The sequence below is a fragment of the Canis lupus genome, chromosome 20, assembly GCF_011100685.1.
Source record: "Canis lupus familiaris isolate Mischka breed German Shepherd chromosome 20, alternate assembly UU_Cfam_GSD_1.0, whole genome shotgun sequence".
Lineage (NCBI taxonomy): Eukaryota > Metazoa > Chordata > Mammalia > Carnivora > Canidae > Canis > Canis lupus.
Window position 1 is genome coordinate 2,455,293 of NC_049241.1, and position 18,721 is coordinate 2,474,013.

Genomic DNA, 18,721 nt, shown 5'->3' on the forward strand with positions numbered 1-18,721 from the left:
TGCTGTGTGTCCGAGACAATGCCAACTCTGGGGGATGGGGACATGACAGCAAACAGAAAACACAAAAATCTCTGCCCTGGTGGCTCTTACAGTCCACAGGACACAGAAAATGAGCCACAACGGGAGCAGGCACACATGTAGAAATGCCACAGAGCAAAAAGGGCCAAGAATACATAAGGCAAAGAAAGATGCAAGACGAGTTGGGGGTTGGGGGTGACATTTTAGACCAGGTGGCCAGGGAGGGCTGCACTGAATAGGTGGCATCTGAGTAAAGGCCCGAAGGGACCTGAAAGAAATGAGGGGGCCATGCGCTCCAAGAGAGGGATGGCAAGTGACAAGGCCCTGAGGCCTGCCCAGGAGAGGGGTGTGTGGCTGGAGTGGACTGTAGGGGGTCAGGGGGAAAGGAGGGGGCGATCGGGAGATCCGCGGAGCCTCATGGCTGCTGTGGGGGCTCTGGCTTTTCCTCTGAGTGAGGTGAGAGCCATGGGAGGGTGTGGAGCTGGGCAGGGTTTGGTCAGCAGGGCTGACTTTGGTTTTGACAGGATCCTTCTAGCTGCTGCTGGGGCGGAAGCAGGGAGAACAGGAAGGAATAGTCCGGGCAAGAGGCTCTGGGGCAGGACCCCGGCGGCGGCGGGCCTGGCAGAGGTTGGTTAGACTGGATAGCTCGGGAAGGTCAGGCCAGCAGAGCGGGTGCGGCGGCACCGCCAAGGACGCCAGGGCCCAGCCGGGTCTGGTCCAGGCACCTGGAGCCCGAAGTGCCCTTTCCTGGGAGGGGAGGTGGAGAAAGCTGCTGGGGATGCTGGGGGGCTGGGGGGGATGCGGGGAGCACCGGCAGGGAGGAGGCTGGGGGAGAGGGGCCGAAGGGCGCACCGTGAGTGAGAGGCGCGGGGCTCCGTGAGTCCTGGGGGCAATGGGAGGGCGGCAAGTGCAGAGCAAGTGAGCGCAAGGGTCCCGGCAGCCGGCGCGTGGAAGCACGAACGGCTCCGAGCAGCCAGCGGCCCCCAGCGGCCTGGAACCACGGACCCCAGTGCCGTCTGTCGTCCTGGGTCCCAGGGCAGGAAGGGAGCCTGGGGGGCAGCTCCGGGGCGCGGCGCAGGGACGCGAGGCCCCGTGCACGGTCGGGCTGGCTGCCGAGGGGCCTGCGTCCGCGGCTCGGGCCTCCCCCTCCCCCGACGCCGCCGCGGCCCCCCCGCCCCCCTCGCTCCCGGCGCGCCCTCCCTTCCCCCCTCGCCACCTGCGGGGTCGGTCGGCTCGGGCCTTTGTCCCGCCCGCAGCCCCGCCGCCCCGCGTGGCGGCCCCCGAGCAAACACAGCTGAGCGCCGGGGCTCGCGTGCCGCCCCCGCCCCCCAAATCTTCGGGCCGCGGGGCGGAGGCTTAGCGGGGCAGCTGCGGGCCTGCGGGCGGGGCGAGGCTCAGCCGGGCCAGGCGCCCCCTGCCGCCCCCGCCCCCGCCGGCCGCGCCTTTGTCATGCAGATGGCCCGCTGGCGGCCGCGCTCCGCACTCGGCCGAGCGCCCCGGCACCCGCCGCTGACCTGGGGCGGGGGGGGGCGTCTCGGCGCCCGGATCTGGCCCAGGCCAGCGGGGAAGACCCGCTTTATCCTCCCGCCGCGGGGACACTGATCCCCTTGATGCTGGGCCACATGCTCAGGTCGCTGGGCTTCTCTGGGCCTGTCTGCTTCCTCGCATTCCAGGCAAAGGAATCTGCGGGCGCTGGGGCCCGAGGCTGGGGAGCAGAGGCCGAAGCTCCCCTGCCGCAGTGTGCGACACATTCAGGGGCAGCACCCCCCACCCGGGGCTCCTGTGTGCACCACCCAGCCAGACCAGCGGACCAGGCCCGCTGCCATCCAGACCTCTGCAGGCACTGTGGGTCCTTGGGACCCCATTGCTGTGCACCCCAGCCTCAGTCTTCCCACCTGTACTTTGAGGGCTGGGACTGGAGGGCAGGGATAACGGGGTGATGCTGTGGCCTCCGAGCTGCAAGGAGGCAGACTGATGCGAGGTGTCAATGCCTGGCACACAGTGACAGAAGCTCAAGTTGGCAGGACTCCCTGCCAGGGAGGCACCACTCCCTGCCCCTCCTGGTAGCTGGTATGGGTCCTTGACTAAGGACACGCCCGCTTTCCCCAGGGCAAAAGATTCACCAAAACAGAGGTGACCAAATGGAAAGTTATTTACTACCTGGTATCAGGAGTCCGGCCTGGGGCTAGACTGGGGAAAAGAAGCATTCCGGTAGCTGGAATCGGGCCTGGAGGGGCTGTTGTCCTGGCATCCTCCCTGGAGGACCCTGTCTCCCCATTATACAGATGAGGAGCCTGAGGCCAGAGAGCAGGGGAACTCGTGGCTTCTCAGCCTTGTCTCTGCCTGCAAAGAATGGAAACCTGGAATTCATACCAGAAGATACAGAAACAACCAACAAGCATAGACAAGCTGCTTGGAGTCCTGGATGTGCAAACAGAGTGACATGGCATAGTTTCCCACCAACCAGGTAAAAAGCAAGAACACGGACAGTGGTGGGGTTGGGGCCCTCTCCCTGCTTCTGCGGTGAGGTCCCGTGGGCACCACGACTGGCACACCATTTGTCAGTAAGAATCAGGCTCAAAATCCTATGGGAGCTTTAGTCCAATGACTGGACTTCCAGGAATTTATCATTGAAAGGAGCCAACAGGACAAGTGGGTGAGCCTGCTTATTTATGGTGGTGAGCCTCTGGAAGTCTCTCTGAGCGCACAGCTCTGCAGGCAGATGGGAGCTTCACTCCCAGCTCGGCCACATGTGACCTTGGACAACTGACTTGTTTCCTCATCTAGAAGATGAGAATGAGAGCCCCACTGATCCCCTCTGCATCAGCCCGCAATAGGCAGGTCCTTCACCTCTGGGCACGTTAAGAGTACACCAGCGGATGGTTCTACACGAAGGAAAATGTGATGAGTTGTTAAGGGTCTTTACAAATGGAGATGAAAAGCAATCTAGGCCTCAGTTTCCCTTTTGAACAAAGAAAAATTGGTGTTGGGGCAGGTCCTAGGCTCTCCCCAATGGCCCTACCCCCTGACCTCTACCTTCCCTCATCCCAGCTCTGATAGCTGACCCAGGCGTCCCCATCCCAGGCAGGAGTGGTTGGTGGGAAGAGAGACTTCACACAACCTTGCCTGTTACAGAGGAGCGCGGGGAGGGGGCAGAGGAACAAGCTATCCACCACCTCCACCCCAGGCCTTGGCCCTCTGGCTCAGGCAAAGGCCAGTGGAAGGTGGGGGTTTATCTCACACACACCTCCAGGGAGGGGCCTTTATGGCCAGATCCAGTTTCTGGCAGGACTGGTTAGTCCAGGTGGCCCTCGATGGATGGCCGAGATAAGGTGTGTGCAGATCGGCTGGGCTGGGCAGGAGACCCAAGCTGGGCAAAGGCTAGCGGGTGGCCCAGGCACAGCCTGCCTCAGAGGCAGGACAGTGTCTGCACCCATCTTGTCGCAGCTGTCACCAGCTTTTGGGGCCCCACCCAGGTGCCCTCTCTGTACCTCCTGCCCCTGACTGCCCGTGAGAGGTGGCCCAGAAAGAGGCGATCCTGGGGTGGAGTAGTACGAGCCTGAGGCTGCCCAGGCAGGCCGTACTGCAGGTAAGAGTTCATGCAGGCACACGATGAGGTTCTAAAGCCAAGAGGCAGCGTTGGCAGGGGTTGCCCGGGTGTGAGGTTGTTCGGGATTCCACATTCAGGTTGCCTCCGTGCCTGTCAGACTCCTGGAAGTCCCCAGGGCCTGGCTGGACCAGCGGGCCCATCATGGGCTTGGTTCTCATGGGCCAACTTCTCCTGTCCTCAGTAGGCCCTACAAATAGCCCCGCTGTGAAACCCTGCTGCTAGTTTGAGTGTCACCTCTTTCCTGCCGGGACTGTGGCCTGTGAATTTCTGGGATCCTCACAGCCTTAGGCTGCAGCTCTGGTTGCCTCATTTCATAGGGAAGAGCCCCCTGTGGGGCCCTCAGTTCCTCGAGACACAGATTTCTCTCATTCTCAGCACCAACCTCAGGAAAGGCAGAGCCTGAGAAATGGGGTGTGTTTGCGTTCATCTCCCTCTCTAAGGAAGGTGGTCCCAGGGAATAGGGGGGTTGGGGGGGAACCAACAAACAGAGGCATTATTGAACCACGATTTCTAATGGGCCATCTGAGGAACCTCGAGGAAAGTAATGAAAACTGTCCATCCCCCCCAACCCAAGAGGGGCCAAAGGGGACACATGGCTGGAGGCTTCCAGCCCGATGCTTGCAGGTGGCCCAGGAGCCTCTGTGCTTCTGAGTTCCTGTAGCTGAGAGCCAAGCAGGTCCCGCAGGTGGTCCTCATGCTGGGGCATCAGCCTGCACCCTCGCAAGGCTGGTCGGACAGCAGGGAATGGTCACCGCAGCACTGTGGCTGGGATGTGCCTGGGCAGGAGCCCTGGAGGTGGGCCGCAGAAGTTCCAGTACAGTCCATGGTTCAAAAGAGTGTCTTAGTAGAAAATTTGAGGCTCAGGGGTGCGTGGGTGGCTTAGTCCGTTAAGCATGCGCTTTTGGCTCAGGTCATGATCCCCAGGGTCCTGGGATCAAGCCCCACATGGGGATCCCTGCTCAGTGGGGAGCCTACTTCTCCCTCTCCACTGCTTGTGCTGTCTCACGCACTCTCTAAAATAAATAAATAAAATATTTTTAAAAAAGAAAAAGAACAAAAATGAGGCCCAGTAAGGCCATCATTGAAAAGACAGCTGCAGTTCCCAGAGGAGGGGGCACACCGCACCTTGAGGGGTCGCTTGGGGAAGCACTGGGGCAGTGGTGACTGGGGAGCCTTTCCTGTGGCTTCCTCAAGAGAGGACAGGTAAGCCAGGTAAGCACGCTTGGAGGTGGCTGGTTTGAATCACTTTAGCAGTGTCTGGAGCCTAGGGCAGTCCTGAGTTGTCTGGGACCTGGCCGGTGATAGGGCGGGGGCGGGGCTAGGGGCCCCTCTGTGAGAGCTCACTGGAGGTGGCCGGGCTGTGGGCTCTGGATTGGCTGGGTTTTTTTTATTTATTTATTTATTTATTTATTTATTTATTTATTTATTTATTTATTTATTTGATGAGAGAGAGAGAGAGAGACAGCACAAGGAGGTGAAGCAGCAGAGAGGGAAAAACAGGCTGGGACTTGGGGCTCAATTCCAGGACCCTGGGATCAGGACCAACCTTCAAGCTTCCTGCAGCTTAACCAGCTGAGCCACCCAGGCGCCCTGGATTGGCTGGTTTGCATTTGAAAAGCACACGGCGGTGGGAGTGGGGCAGTGGTTTAATCTCTAGCTCTCTAGGAATTGGCCAATTCTGGGACAGAAACCCAAAGCCCCCCTGCGCCCCTTAGCCCTCCTCAGCTCCATTTGTAATCCCTGTTAAGTCCAGTGTGTCCCAGAGTCTAATTCAAGGTAGTAGCCGGCCTTGATCCCTGTCGGATTTTAATACAGGGAACAGTATAATGAGCCGTGGTCCCTCCTGCTGGGCTTGGTCCTGAGGCTGCAATTGGTATCCACCATCTCTTCCCACCTGTTCTGGATCCTCTCAGCTGCCGCCAGCACTTCTGTGGCTCTAGGTTGCCCTGGCTCTTCACCAGGGGTGTGAGACCTCGGTTGCTTCCCCCTGTCCAGCCATGTTCCTGCCCCCAGTCCTTGTCACTGGGTACAGCTGGACAAGCAGAAGCCCCAGAGGATTCTGAGCTCTGGAGGTACTCCTCCCTGCCCCTCTGTGGGACGGCAGCGGTCTTCCCCATCTTCTCACAGAGGCCGGAGTTGATTATCCTCACCAGTAAGTTCCTCCCAGCCATGACCACAGCTGCAAGTGCACCCGAAAGTTGTCAAGTCCCCTCATCCCATCCCAAACCAGGACCTCCGTCTGGCTGACACCAGGATTGTGGGGCAGGAAGTAGGGGTTCTGCAAGAGGGCATGATGGCCGGAAAGAAGGGCCCTCCTCCCTCTGCCCCTGCTTGTGCTCCAGTGACAGGGCCCTATGCCACCTGTCGTCTAGTCTCCATGCTTTCTTGCGTGGCAGAGGACAAGCCTCCAGCCCTCAGGATGTCCGAGACTGGCACTGGAGCTAAGCCTTCAGTGGGCCATTCCTCTTAGGCGGGCTGCTACTGAGTGATGTGAGCTAGGACGTGACCAATGGACCTGTGGTTATGTTCTGTTGTCACCTTCTGGTAAATGGTCCCTGGTCTGAAACAGTGTTGTGCAGGACACCAGGGTTCCTTGAGAGAACGAAGCTCTAATAACCTAAAGTATCTGTCACATGTAGTGACCTAGGTTCTCTTCTGTGCTTCCAGAATAGTCCTAATGATGTACTGTCCTTGAGTCCATTGAGTCAGTAATCATTTGAATCATTTCCTGTGTGCTTGGTGCAGATGGGAAAGTGACTGAGAAGCCACCTGCCCTGGCTGAAGAAATAGGGCCATCAGACCCATGTAATGACACCGCCCCTAGGCGGCGGTGCTAGTGGAGGCACTGCAGCCCGGAGGCCACCGGAGAGGGCCTTGGTTCCAGTAAAGATAAGTTGCTGGCCTCTCCAGGGTGGAAAGGATCAGTGTGACCAACTTTCCATCAGGTTGCTGGCCAGTCTCTTGAAGAGGTGACCCCATCAAGAACTCAGCGTTGGTCTCTGCTGCTGGAAGGTGGGGACCTGCCACAGCCATGGTGCCATACTGGGGCACACGCGCCGAGTCAGCCCTGCCGCGTGGCTGCAGTGTTCATAGATTCATCGTGCAAGTGCTCGAGTGGCCCCGAGGCAAGTCAGTCTTCACCTCTCTGTTCCAGGCTGGACGCACACTCACCGTGCCCACCCAGTAACTGACTCCCCAGACCTCCTTGTCTCGGGTCTTCCCTTCTCCCAAGCGAGGGGCTGACCAGCCAGGCTACCGACTGCTGCCCAGTGTCCCCCTCGCGGCGCTGCCCCAGGACCATGTCTCTCCACCAGTCTCTTAGGGATGCTCCAAGAGGACTTTAGGGTGTCGGAGGTCCATATGTGGTTACAGATCTATCTGTGAGCCGAGCCTCCTCCCCCAGTTGACCCAAGGAACCCCTGCCCCGGAGCTACAGGCGGGCAGAAGAAGAGGCATCAGAACAGAGAGGTGGGAATGCGGGAGGCCAGCCCGCCTTGTTGCGGCCTGTGCACAGACGTGCTCAGCGCGATCCGGAGTGCTCCCGTCTATCACGTGGTGGATTGCTGCTGGACCCGGCCACCTTATGATTACTGGATCTGATGGTGGCCATGTCCAGTCACACGGTCACATGATGCCCCATCACCAGACGCTGAGGCCCTGCAGGGTCCCTGTAGCATTCCAGAAGCTCGGCTCCTGAAATAGTTTTGCTGCGGCACTCGGAGCATTCGCATAGCAACCTCTTTCCAGGGCTGGCCAGCAGCTCCACCTGGGGCCGTGTCTACCACCATCAGATCTGCAGATCATATGACTGTGGAGCAGCTTGACCACAGTCTGAATCTTCTGGAGAGACTTCTCTTGCTCCGGGCCCCACCCACGCAGTCACCTGATGGGTGGGTTGGGACAGCATTCCCACGTGTGATGTTTGCCGCATCCTGGGGCCCTCTGAGTGCTGGGGCTTCTTTCCTCATGGCTGGAGATGGGAAGGGTAAGAGCCTGTCCTCGCCCCCCAAAAGAGAGTTCCCAGCATGCCCCAGGCATGGAGACCCTTCAAACTTTCACTGATAGGGCAAGCCTCACGTGCCTCAGTAGGATAACAAGGTGCTTGCACAACCTGCCCCAGGTCCGAGTACCATGACGTCATCAGTAGAGTAGACCAGCATGACAATTGGCACATATCCAGACCAGCAGTTCCTTCAGTGGCATGTCAAGCTTTTTTTCTCTTGGATTAAATCCAAGTGAAACTAAAGGCAATCCTTTAACCCTGTTAAACTGCCAGCATAATATGGTCCATTTCTATACTAGTGACCGAGCTCCATATTTGTGAGCCTCTCTGGGAGGTGTCTGGAATTACGCTCCTTCCAAAGTTGATGACGATTGCTTTGAGTGGTGGGAGTTGGGAATGATTATTTAATTTTGCTTTTAAATTTTCTGTCACTTACATTTTAAAAGAAGTATGTTAAATTTTTATTAAGTAACATTTTAAAAATTCAGCAAACACTGCTAAATGCATCATGTGAGCCTCAGCGCTACAGTCAGGTGTATTTAGGTGGAGCCAGCTTTGACCGCAGAGACTGACACCAAGAGAGCAAGGAAGGATGTCCCAGAACGGGGGTAGTGGTGAACTTGGCCATGTTCCGGGCCCAGCTTTATACCAAGGAGGCATGATTGGGTAAAGGGGGGCATTGGGACAGTCTCAGCCTTCTAGGAGCTGGGATGTAGGGAACTGGCCTAGGTCCCAAGGAAGGGCAACATCTGGCCAAGCAGCCTGAAAGTGGGAAAAAGCTCCAGTGACAATGAAGCAGACTCTGTGGGCAGGAGGAATGAAAACAGCCACAGCAAACATTTATAAGGCCCTAAGTGTATGCAGTGTCCTAAACGCTTTATCCATATTAGCTCATTACATTTTCCAAACAACCCAGAAGGAAACGTCCATGACTATTCCCATTTTACAGTTGAAGAAACTGACTCGAGAGACAATTTAATAACTTGCCTGAAGGAAGCTGAGGTAGGAGCGTGACTCTAGAGATGGGCCAGCATGAACACACTCTAGCGTTTATTTATTTTTTTCAACAAATATTTCCATGTGCCCAGTGCTGTTTCTGCTATTGAAAAAAATAGAAGTTAGTAAATGCATACCCCCATCCACCCACATATCCCTGCCATGAAAGATGTTCCAGTCTAGTGGAAGAGATACATAGTCAACATGTAAGTCCACAAGCATATTGTCACAAACAATACTTGCCAGGAAGCAAGGGTATACAGGAAACTAGACCTGGCTGGGGCGGGGGGGGGGGGCAAGGGAGGGGAGATATTTTTGTTCTAAAATATCTAGAACCCTAAAGAATATATAGAATTTGGGGTTTAATGAACATTCTGTGCAGAGGGAACACCATGTGCAAGGGCCCTGTGGTGAGCAAAAAATAAGTTCGTTAGAGACTCCAGAAGGGGTGCAAAACAGCTAGAAAATGTGAGCAAGAGGGAGTCTGGTGGGAGATGGGAACAAAGACTCATGCAGGAACTCCATTTCTTAGAACCTCATAGGTCAGGATAAAGAGTTTAGATTTTATGCTAAATGCATTGGGAAGCTATTAGAAGGTTTTTTTTTTTTTAAGATTTTATTTATTTATTCGTGAAAGACACACACAGAGAGAGTGAGAGAGAGAAGCAGAGACACAGGCAGAGGGAGAAGCAGGCTCCCTGCAGGGGAACCCGATATGGGACTCGATCCCGGTACTCCAGGATCATGCCCTGGGCCGAAGGCAGATGTTCAACCGCTGAGCCACCCAGGCGTTTTAAAAAACTGGAGGTTTTAAGCAAGGCAATCACATGGTCTGATTTACCTTTTCATGGGACACTTTGGTCCTATAGGAAATCAAGAGGCAAAGGAGAAGCAAAAAGACCCATTAAGAGGCTATCATAGTAAAACAAGTGAGAAATAATGGTTGCCTGGCCCACAGTGATGAAAAGGGAGGTGAGAGGCTGCCCCTCCTTGGAGCAGACTTCCTGGAAGTCCCCCACACTTCTTCTCATATCCCACTGACAGGGGAGCCTGGGAATTGTGACCTTTCTTCCATGTGACCTTGTGCCCGCTGAAGAATCTGGCACCCTGTTTCTAAGGAGGAAAGGGGGACGGGTATTGAGGCAGGCTTCTAGCGCTGTGCCCCTGTGATGTTAGAATCAACGGTGGTGATAATGCTGGGGGAGATGGTAGTTGTGGAGGGCAGTCATAGGTGATGGTGGAGGTGGGGGTGGTAACAATGTCTGTGGTGGGCATGGTGGTGTTCATGATGATGGGGCAATGATGGGGAAGATGGGGGTCCAGGTGAGGGTGGTGATTGTGAGGTGTTTGTTAAGGTGGTAGTGGTGGAGGTGATGGCAATGTCTGTGGTGATGGGGATGGCCATGCTGGCACTGAGTAGGTGACAGTGGTGGTGGTGGTGGTGGTTGATGCTTGTGGGGACAAGGATGGTGGTGGTGTTTAATGATGTCGTATTGGTAGAGGTGGTGGTTGTGATAGCACTGACGGTGTTTGCATTGGTGACAGCCCTTGTGCCGGTGGTGATGGTGATGTATCTGGTAGTGGTCAGGATTTTGCCGACACTGGTGATGATGACTACAGTGGTGACGGAGATAGTGGTGGTGGTAGAGTGATGCCAACAGTGCTAATGATGACTTTAATTTTCAATTCTCTTTCATGCCAGAGCCAAGGATTGGATTGGTCTTCTCCTGGCCCCGTGACTCCATTCTGACTAGTATTCATTCTCTGCATGCAAAAACAGACCCCCAAAGTTCAGGCTTCCCATTTGAGAGCCAAACTATCCACTCCCCTCCACTACCACCATGATGTTGCATCTCCTGAGCTCCTCCTCATTCACTGAAGAATTTGGAACCTGGATCCCAAGCTGTCCTGTCTTCCTGGAGGATTTTAATATCCACTTGGACAGTCTGTCCCATATCTGGGCTTTTGGTTCCTTGATCCTTTCAACTTGAAAGACTTTATCCTGTTGGGCTCTTAGACACTTCTCTGGATCACTCATTCAAACAGAGCACTATTTCCTTTCTGCCCCAGCATCTTTTATAACAATCATGTTATTAGATGTCTATTGCTAATAAAAGAAAATCACCCCAGAAACTGGCAGCTTCAAGCCACAAGAAATATGTATTATTTCATACAGTTTCTGTGGGTCAGGAGCCCAGGGGCTTAGCTGGGTGGTTCTGACCTACCATCTCTCCCAAGGTTACAATCAAGATGTTGACTCTTGTCACCTGAAAGCTCGACTGGGGATGAGGCATCTGTGGCCAAGTTGGCTCACTCACCTGGCTGCAAGTTTATGCTGGCTCATGGAGTTACTTGAGTGTCCTCAGGACATGACAGCTGGCTTCCTCCAGAGTGAGTGGCCCAAGAGCAGAAGATGGAAGCCACCATATCTGTCATGACCTCCCATCAGAAGTCATGCTCTGTTATTTCCGGAATATCCTATTAGTTCCATGTGTCGGCCTATTCAGTGTGGGAAGGGACCACACAGAGGTTTGAATACCATGAGGCCATCTTGAATATTGGCTCCCCCCACTGTCTACCTTCTTGCCTGCTCCAGAGCAACCAAGCCCAGAAATATCCATCTTCCCTTTCTGCTGTTGCAGTAGAGGAACTGTCCCTTCCACCTAAGGCCAATCTATCCCCTGGGCCTTGGGCCCAGTCCCCTCTCCTTTCCAAGGATGATTGCAATTATCAATGATCAGTGCAATGGAATTACAGTATCAACCAGCCCTTGCGCTGGCCTTCCTCCTCCTCCCCATGACCATACACTCCTGTTTCATGCAACTATATTCTTCCCAGCAAAGTTGAAGCATTTTCAGGCCTCCATTATTTTTCCATTGCCTTCCTGAACCCCCTACGGTAGGGACAGTGCATTCAGATATACTCCTTTTTATCCTTTACACTGTAGACTCCTTTGTGACCTCTAAATATAATGTCCCAAACATAGGAGCCAGGGCTCATTGGATATATGTCTGACTGCAGGTCAAGGCAGAAAATGTTCAAGATGAGCCTTGGGTGTCTAGCATGCGGAATGCAAGAGGAGTGATCGAAATCTGTGGAGTTGTGAAGACGGGACTCAGGAGCTAACTTGCAGAGGTTCCCACACTGGTCAGAGGTGGCACAATTTGAACATCAAAAAAGTCTGCAATAGACTGAAATACAGCACAGATGCTAAAAATCCATTTGCATAGAAGGGTAGATAAAAAAATTTATTGGTCAACATTGGGTGTTCTAGGTACAAACTTATTATTCCAAAAAATATTTCAATTAAGGAAAAAGCAATCATCTATCTTCTATTTCTTCTCTGAACTATTTCTCAGAATAATCAGTTCTCTTTGGGAAAATTCTAGCTAGGATATGATAGTATATCACCACTTTGCAATCCTCTAATAGTGAAATTAAGCATGATGATCAGTGGTTACCTAAATTATTTTTTTTAAGATTTTATTTATTTATTCATGAGAGACACACACAGAGAGAGAGAGAGAGAGAGAGAGAGACGCAGAGACACAGGCAGAGGGAGAAACAGGCTTCATGCAGGGAACCCAATCTGGGACTCAATCCTGGGACTCCAGGATCACACCCTGGGCTGAAGGCAGGTGCTAAACCGCTGAGCCACCCAGGGATCCCTGGTTACCAAAATTATTAATGAAAAGCATATGGGGTGCTTTATAGTGGATTGGCCAATCTGAGAACTTCCAAACCATTAGTCAATCTTAATATCACAAAAAGGAAGTGATCAGATATTAGGTATGTTTTGGAGTAGTAGGTTAGGAAGGACACAACACTATGCAGCATAAAACTCCAAAAACTCTTGCTTGAATCTGAGCAAGCCTCTAGACCTATCTCAAGCCCCTAGAATTACAGGAAACATAGGGTTCAGAGGAACATGTTAACACCACAGGGGTGCAACTAGCAAACTACAAAATAGGGCATCCTATAGTCAGTTTCCAGGGACAGCCTGGGTGGCTCAGTATTTGAGCGTCTGCCTTTGGCTCAGGGCATAATCCCAGGAGTCCCGGGCTGGAGTCCCACATTGGGCTCCCCACAGGGAGCCTAGCCTGCTTCTCCCTCTGCCTGTGTCTCTGCCTCTCTGTCTGTGTCTCTCATGAACAAATAAATAAAATCTTTTAAAACAAAACAAAACAAACAAAAAGAAAAAAAAAAACGTTGCTCCATCAAATGAAGTGAAAGGGAAAACACAGGGAAGGGGAATTTGCAGACTTAAGAGCTTAAAAGAGGTATCAGTCAAATGCAGTGCGTGGATCTTGTCTGAAAGCTGTTTTGAACAAATCAAAAGGAATTAGAGAAATTTGAATACTAACTAGATGTTTGATGATGATATTAAGATTTATTGCTTTTTAGGTGTGATAAAGTTATCATGGTTATGTTTTTAAATTCCTTATCGTATCTTTATGGATGAAATAATATGATATCAGGGATTTGCTTCAAAATAGCCTAAGGTTGGAGGAGTGGTTGAGGATATAGATGAAATTAAGATTGGCCATATGCTGATAACTGTTGAAGCTGGGTGGTGGTCATCCGGAGATCCGTGGCAGTGCTTTCTCCAATTCTACACATGCCTGGCAGCCTTCATAATAAATATTTTAAAGATTTTATTTATTTATTTTTAAAGATTTTATTCATTTCTTCATGAGAGGCACAGAGAGAGAGAGAGAGAGAGAGAGAGAGACAGAAATATAGGCAGAGGGAGAAGCAGGCTCCCTGCAAGAAGCCCAATGCGGGACTCAATCCCAGGACCCCAGGATCACACCCTGAGCTAAAGGCAGATGCTCAACCACTGAGCCACCCAGGCGTCCCATTTATTTATGTATTTATTTATTTATTTATTTATTTATTTATTTATTTATTTAAGAGTGTGTGTGTATGTGTGTATGGGCACACATGCGCGCATGACGACAGAGAGAGTGCATGCATGAGCAGGAGAGGGGCGGGGAGGGGCAGTGGTGGCAGTAGTGGCATAGTGCTGGCAGCAGTGTTGGTGGTGGCTGAGGGCATGGTGGTGCTACGGCGGTGTTGGTAATAATGGTGCCCACCCTCCTCCACATGCACTTGGCCAACAGGCCCTTGGGCAGGTTCACGCGAGGCTGGAGCACCGTCAGAGCTGATCGCTCCAGTGGCAACAACCCAGAGAGAGCACCCCTCTAGCTGGGAGCTGCCTGGGCTCCTGGCCTTCCCACAGGTGTTGGGATTTCTGGCTCCTTTGACCTAGCCTGTACCCCCTCAGTAGTGTGCCCCTCCCCTTAACTGCCGTCAGCCATGACTGGTTTCTGTCTCTTGTAACCAGTTAGCTCTAATGGAACAGAAGGGAATAGAATGGAGAGCAGTGGACTGAGATGAAGCCCATTCCTCCTCACTCTCCTCTGACCTTCTTCCTCCTCGGAGTATCCGAGGATACTGGACCTATCTTCATATCTAATCACTCCCCAGGTGATCTCACCCAGGTCCTGACCTTTCTCCTGAGCCCCAAATCGTGTGTCTGAGAGGTTGCCTCCTGGGTATCTCTTCCTTGGCTGCCATCATGCATGTCGAGCTCAACCTGCCCCAAACTGAGCTCTTGATTTTCCTTCACAGATCTGCCCTCACATGGTGCTCCCAGCTCAGTGAATGGCAGCTCCATTTTACCACACCAGAGACCCAGAAGTCCCCTTGACCTTGTCTCTCACCCTTATCTCCAGCCCATCAGCAAAGCCTGTCAGTTCCATCTTTAAACATATTTTACCAATTGTACCATTTCCATTACTATCCCTCTGATGCAGGTCACCGTCCTCTCTCACCTGGAGAGCTGCAGCAGCTCCTTCTAGGCTCCCTGCCTCCACTCAGACGCCCAGCGGCCTCCTCCACAAGGCAGCCAGAATCATCTGTGGGAATGTGGTGGTCCCTCCTCGACCCTAACTTTGTGATGGCCTCCCAGCTACCCAACAAAGAACACAGCCCTCAGAAGGGCCTGAGTTTTTGTATATGGCCTACCTACCTCCTCCTGCCATTCTTTGCCTTTTAGTGAATGCTGCTGCTCCAGGGCCTTTGCCCTTGCTGTGCTCTCTGCAGCAAATGCTCTCCCCAGACCTTCACCTGGCTTGCTTCCTTACTTCCTTCAGGTCACAGATTATGACGGCTTGGACCGGTGTAGTGGCAGAGAACACAGAGAGGAAGGATCCACAGGATGCAAGTCTGAGAGGGAGGAACTCGGGATGATTCCCAGGTGCTGGACAGGCTGCCAGGCAGCTGGAGGGACCATACCTTAGAAGGGACACAGAACGGGGATCAGATCTGGGGAGGAAGGTGCCAAGTTCATGCGTGGCCCTGGGAGTGAGCAGGATGTCCAGGAAGAGGCTACCAGGGTGCAGCTCTACAGATTTCTGGTCTGGAGCCCAAGGCAGAAAGGAGAGTGGGGAGGCTGTGCTTGGGCCAGCACTGGCCACCACGGAGAGCGGAGAGCCTGAGGCCTGAGGCCGCCACTCCCGGGCACTCCCTTAGATCCGAGCAGCACCCGCCTCACGCCTCAGCCAGGCTGTCCCAGAGAAGAGCCAGCCCATCAGCACCAGAGGCAGTGGCCAAACAAACCTGAACAGAGACGGCGCCGCTCTCCCAGCTCAGTAAGAGGCACAGACCCTCTCGCCGTGGATGAACCCACAGGCCAGCCTCTCCCAGCCAGTGACTGGCAGGTAATCAATAAGCCTGATTAATAATTAAATTTTTAATTAAATATCAATTTAAAACAAGTATGGGAAGCAGTCACTTGCAATTAACGCCCCGGCTTTCCTTTCCTTTTTTTTTTTTTAAAGATTTTATTTATTTATTTGAAAGACTGTGAGCGAGAGAGCATAAGCAGGGTGAGTGGCAGAGAGAGAGGGAGAAGCAGGTTTCCTCCCCTGAGCAGGGAACCCACCGTGGGCCTTGATCCCAGGACCCTGAGATCAGGACCCGAGCCGAAGACACTTAACCCACTGAGCCACCCAGACGTCCCATTTCCCTTTCCTTTCCTAAAGGGACTTTGTCGAAGGCCCAGGTTCCAGGGCTACCCCACTAGTTGGGGAAGGGACCCAGGCCCGGCCGGCTCCTCCCCCTCCTCTAGCCACACGGGGACCCTTTGCACACCAGCCCTGTCTCCTTTAGCCATGCAGGGGAAAGCTTTCTCCACTCAGCGGTCACCACCAAGTGGGGCCAGCTGGAGGTGGAGCAGAAACTGTCCCTAGCCCTCCAGGTGCTGACAACTCGAATGCCGGGTAGGAGACATTCAGGAATCTGCAACTGAAGACTGTTTCCTGTGGTCCCACAGGAGCGAGAAATGGGGTGGTGGGACCACCGGCCATGGGAAGGCAGCTTTCCTTGGCTGCAATGGGGAAGAGTTGGAGGATGCTCTGGGGGTGGGAGCCGCATGGCTGGAGGTGCAGCGATGGGGAGGCCCCTGCAGGTGTGGCAAGGGTTCAAGGTGGCAAAGGGCAGCTGGAGCGTCTGGAGAAGATGGCTTGTACCTACCCTTGCTGCCACCCAGAACCCCACGACCCCAGGGGTTTCCTGACCGGCTGCTCGGGTGACCGCAGGCATAACCACGGTGCCTGGGGGCTCAAGTGGCTGGCGGTGCCAGGTTCCTGCTTTGGGGTGTGACAGCCCAGTGTGGTTGGCGGGCAGGGTGGCCCCGACCTAGCGCTGCCCAACTCCCATGACTCCCAAGCCCTTCGGAGGAGAGGCCCATTCCGCCAGCAGATCTCAGCAAGCCAGGGAGTGCCAGCTGCAGGGGACATGGAGTCAGGCAGCTCTAGAGGGGACTGGGGGTCTGGGGGTGCTCAGAGATGTCATCTGAGTGCATGGTCAACCCTGGCTGGACCCCAGACCCCTCTGAGATGCTGATGGAGGCTATGCTCAAACCTTTTCTTAAAGCCATCCTGCCCCCGTAGACGTCCCCAAGTCTGTGGCATTCTGGGATGCCCACCTGGAACTAGCTTTGTGCTGTGATCCTGAGCCTTCACTGACTCCTGTGCCCAGGCCATTCACAGGGTTCAATCAAAGGGACTAATAATGCCTGTGCTTAGGAGGCAAGCAGCAAGGCCTTGGGGGTGACCCACTCGGGGGTGCGGGGGTCCCGGGGCGGGGGAGAGAAGAGAGGAAGAGCTTTGTCCAATGGAGAAGCAAGTCCCAGACCCAGGGAGGGACAGGTCTGCGGTCCCACACAGGGGGGCTGAGCAGGGCCTGGATGCTGCCAGCTGCTTCCCTGCCCCCCTGCACACACAGATGCTGGCTCAAAGCCCCACCTCGCAGGGCCTCCCCCAGCCACGGCCCCTCACCTCTTCACCTTCCTCTGATCCAGACACCCCGACCCATCCTCTTCTTCAGGGGCTGAGCAGGAAGCATTCCAAGACAGAAGTGGCCATGGGCCGGCCTCTTACCAACCCCTTGGTCCCCTGTTCTCTCTCCGGGCCCTGTCGTGGGCTGAGTAATGGCCCCCTAAGATGTGTCTTCCTTGACAATCCAGGGCTTTCACTTTGGATTGCCAAGGAAGAGACATCTAGAAGTGAGGAGAGGTATGAGCACCAGCCAGAGGGAACCTGGGAGGGTGGCTTGTGAAGCAGCAGAAGCAAGCCTACTGCCCCTACCGGCATGCCAGCCCAGGAAGTTCTGGAGAAAGAGCCACATGAATATTGCCCACGTATCCCCGTGGCCCCCAGTGCTAGTGTCAGGGAAACAGCATGGTGGATAATAACACGTCGCTTGTCAGATAAGGAAACTGAGGCTCAGACGGTAAGGTGACTTGCCCAGGGCTGGACTCCCACCTGACTCCAGTTCCATCCCTCCTGCCAGAACCTGATGTGCGCCTCACCTGAGGCTGGAGGTGTGTATGTCTGCCCTGCTGCCCCCACCCCCAAGGGGTGTCCCTACTCTGTCCATTTGAGTTCTGGCGGGCCTGGTGATGGAAATAGGTAGCCCAGCTGTAGTGGGGCTGCAGGACCCTGGGCTGCTGGCCATCTGTCTCCAGGGGAGAAGACCCAGCTCAGAGACAGCAGGGGACTGCTGGTCCGGCCAACCTGGGATCGAGGCCGCACCCCTCTGCCTCCGGTCCGGTGAGCTTGAGAGCTCCCTTCTCCCATGAGGCCTTGGCTTCCGCTTCTGTGAGATGGGGTGAGTATCCTCACCTGTTGGAGCCTGCTTGGCATGCCTTGGCGGGCGACCACTGTCCACAGTATATTGTTTTGTGGGCAAAACAAGAGCTCTTACCACCCATGTAAATGATGCCCATTATGGTTAAAAAGGAAAAGCAGATACACGCACCGCACAGGTTTCCATAATGTTGGCTACGATACTCGGAAAACTGCCGCCAGTGAACCCTCTGGGGAGCCGACTCCGGGGGTGTTTTTATTTTATAGTCTGTATGTTTTAAATTTGTTATAATAAGCACGAGCTGCAAAATAAATTGCAGATTTGTCATACAAACTTGTCCGTAGAGAATCACCGTGTAGGTAGAGGGTGGCGGGCATCTTTGAGGCAGTTCCAAGTCCTGCCTCCCGCTAAAGCCCTGGGTGGGGTCGGCCTCACCCGCCATCAGCCACGGCCACGCCTGCCACTGGGGTCTAGAGAGAGGTCCAAGCAATAGATGGAAGCCAGCAGAAGGACAAATACTGCGTGATTCCACTCACAAGAGGTCCCTAGGGTCGCCAAACTCACGGAAACGGAGAGTAGGGTGGTGACTGCCAGGGCTGGGAGAGGGGGAGCAGGGAGGTAGTGCTTGGTGGGGACAGAGTTTCAGTTTGGGGAGGTGAAAAAGTTCTACAGACGGATGGTGGAACCAGGGGGCTCTCGGCAGTGCTGGGACTTTGTCCTGAGTCTCGAAGAAGAGTTTGGAGCCCTTCACCCATGGGCATCGTGGGAAGCCACAATTCGTCCTGAAGTCAGAAGAGATCTTGATATTTTCCCGTGAGCCACTTTGGGGAGTTTGGACTTTAGACTTCCAGCAGCAGAAGATGGTAGAACAAATGCAGAATTCTCGTGACCTTCCGTGAGAAAACAAGTGCCTTGTTTTTTTCCTGAGGGCTGGAGCA

The 18,721-nt window shown here is 54.1% G+C and overlaps 1 long non-coding RNA gene across 2 annotated transcripts; it reads left to right on the forward strand.

The window, feature by feature from the left end:
- Positions 1-538: 538 nt before the first annotated feature.
- LOC102155942 lies at positions 539-10,773 on the forward strand. Of its 2 annotated transcripts, XR_005374517.1 has the most exons (4): positions 539-645; positions 2,304-2,485; positions 6,574-7,613; positions 10,330-10,773. It is a non-coding gene; the product is annotated as an uncharacterized LOC102155942 (long non-coding RNA). The 2 variants fall into 2 exon arrangements; XR_005374516.1 differs by lacking the exon at positions 6,574-7,613.
- The last annotated feature ends 7,948 nt before the right edge of the window (positions 10,774-18,721 follow it).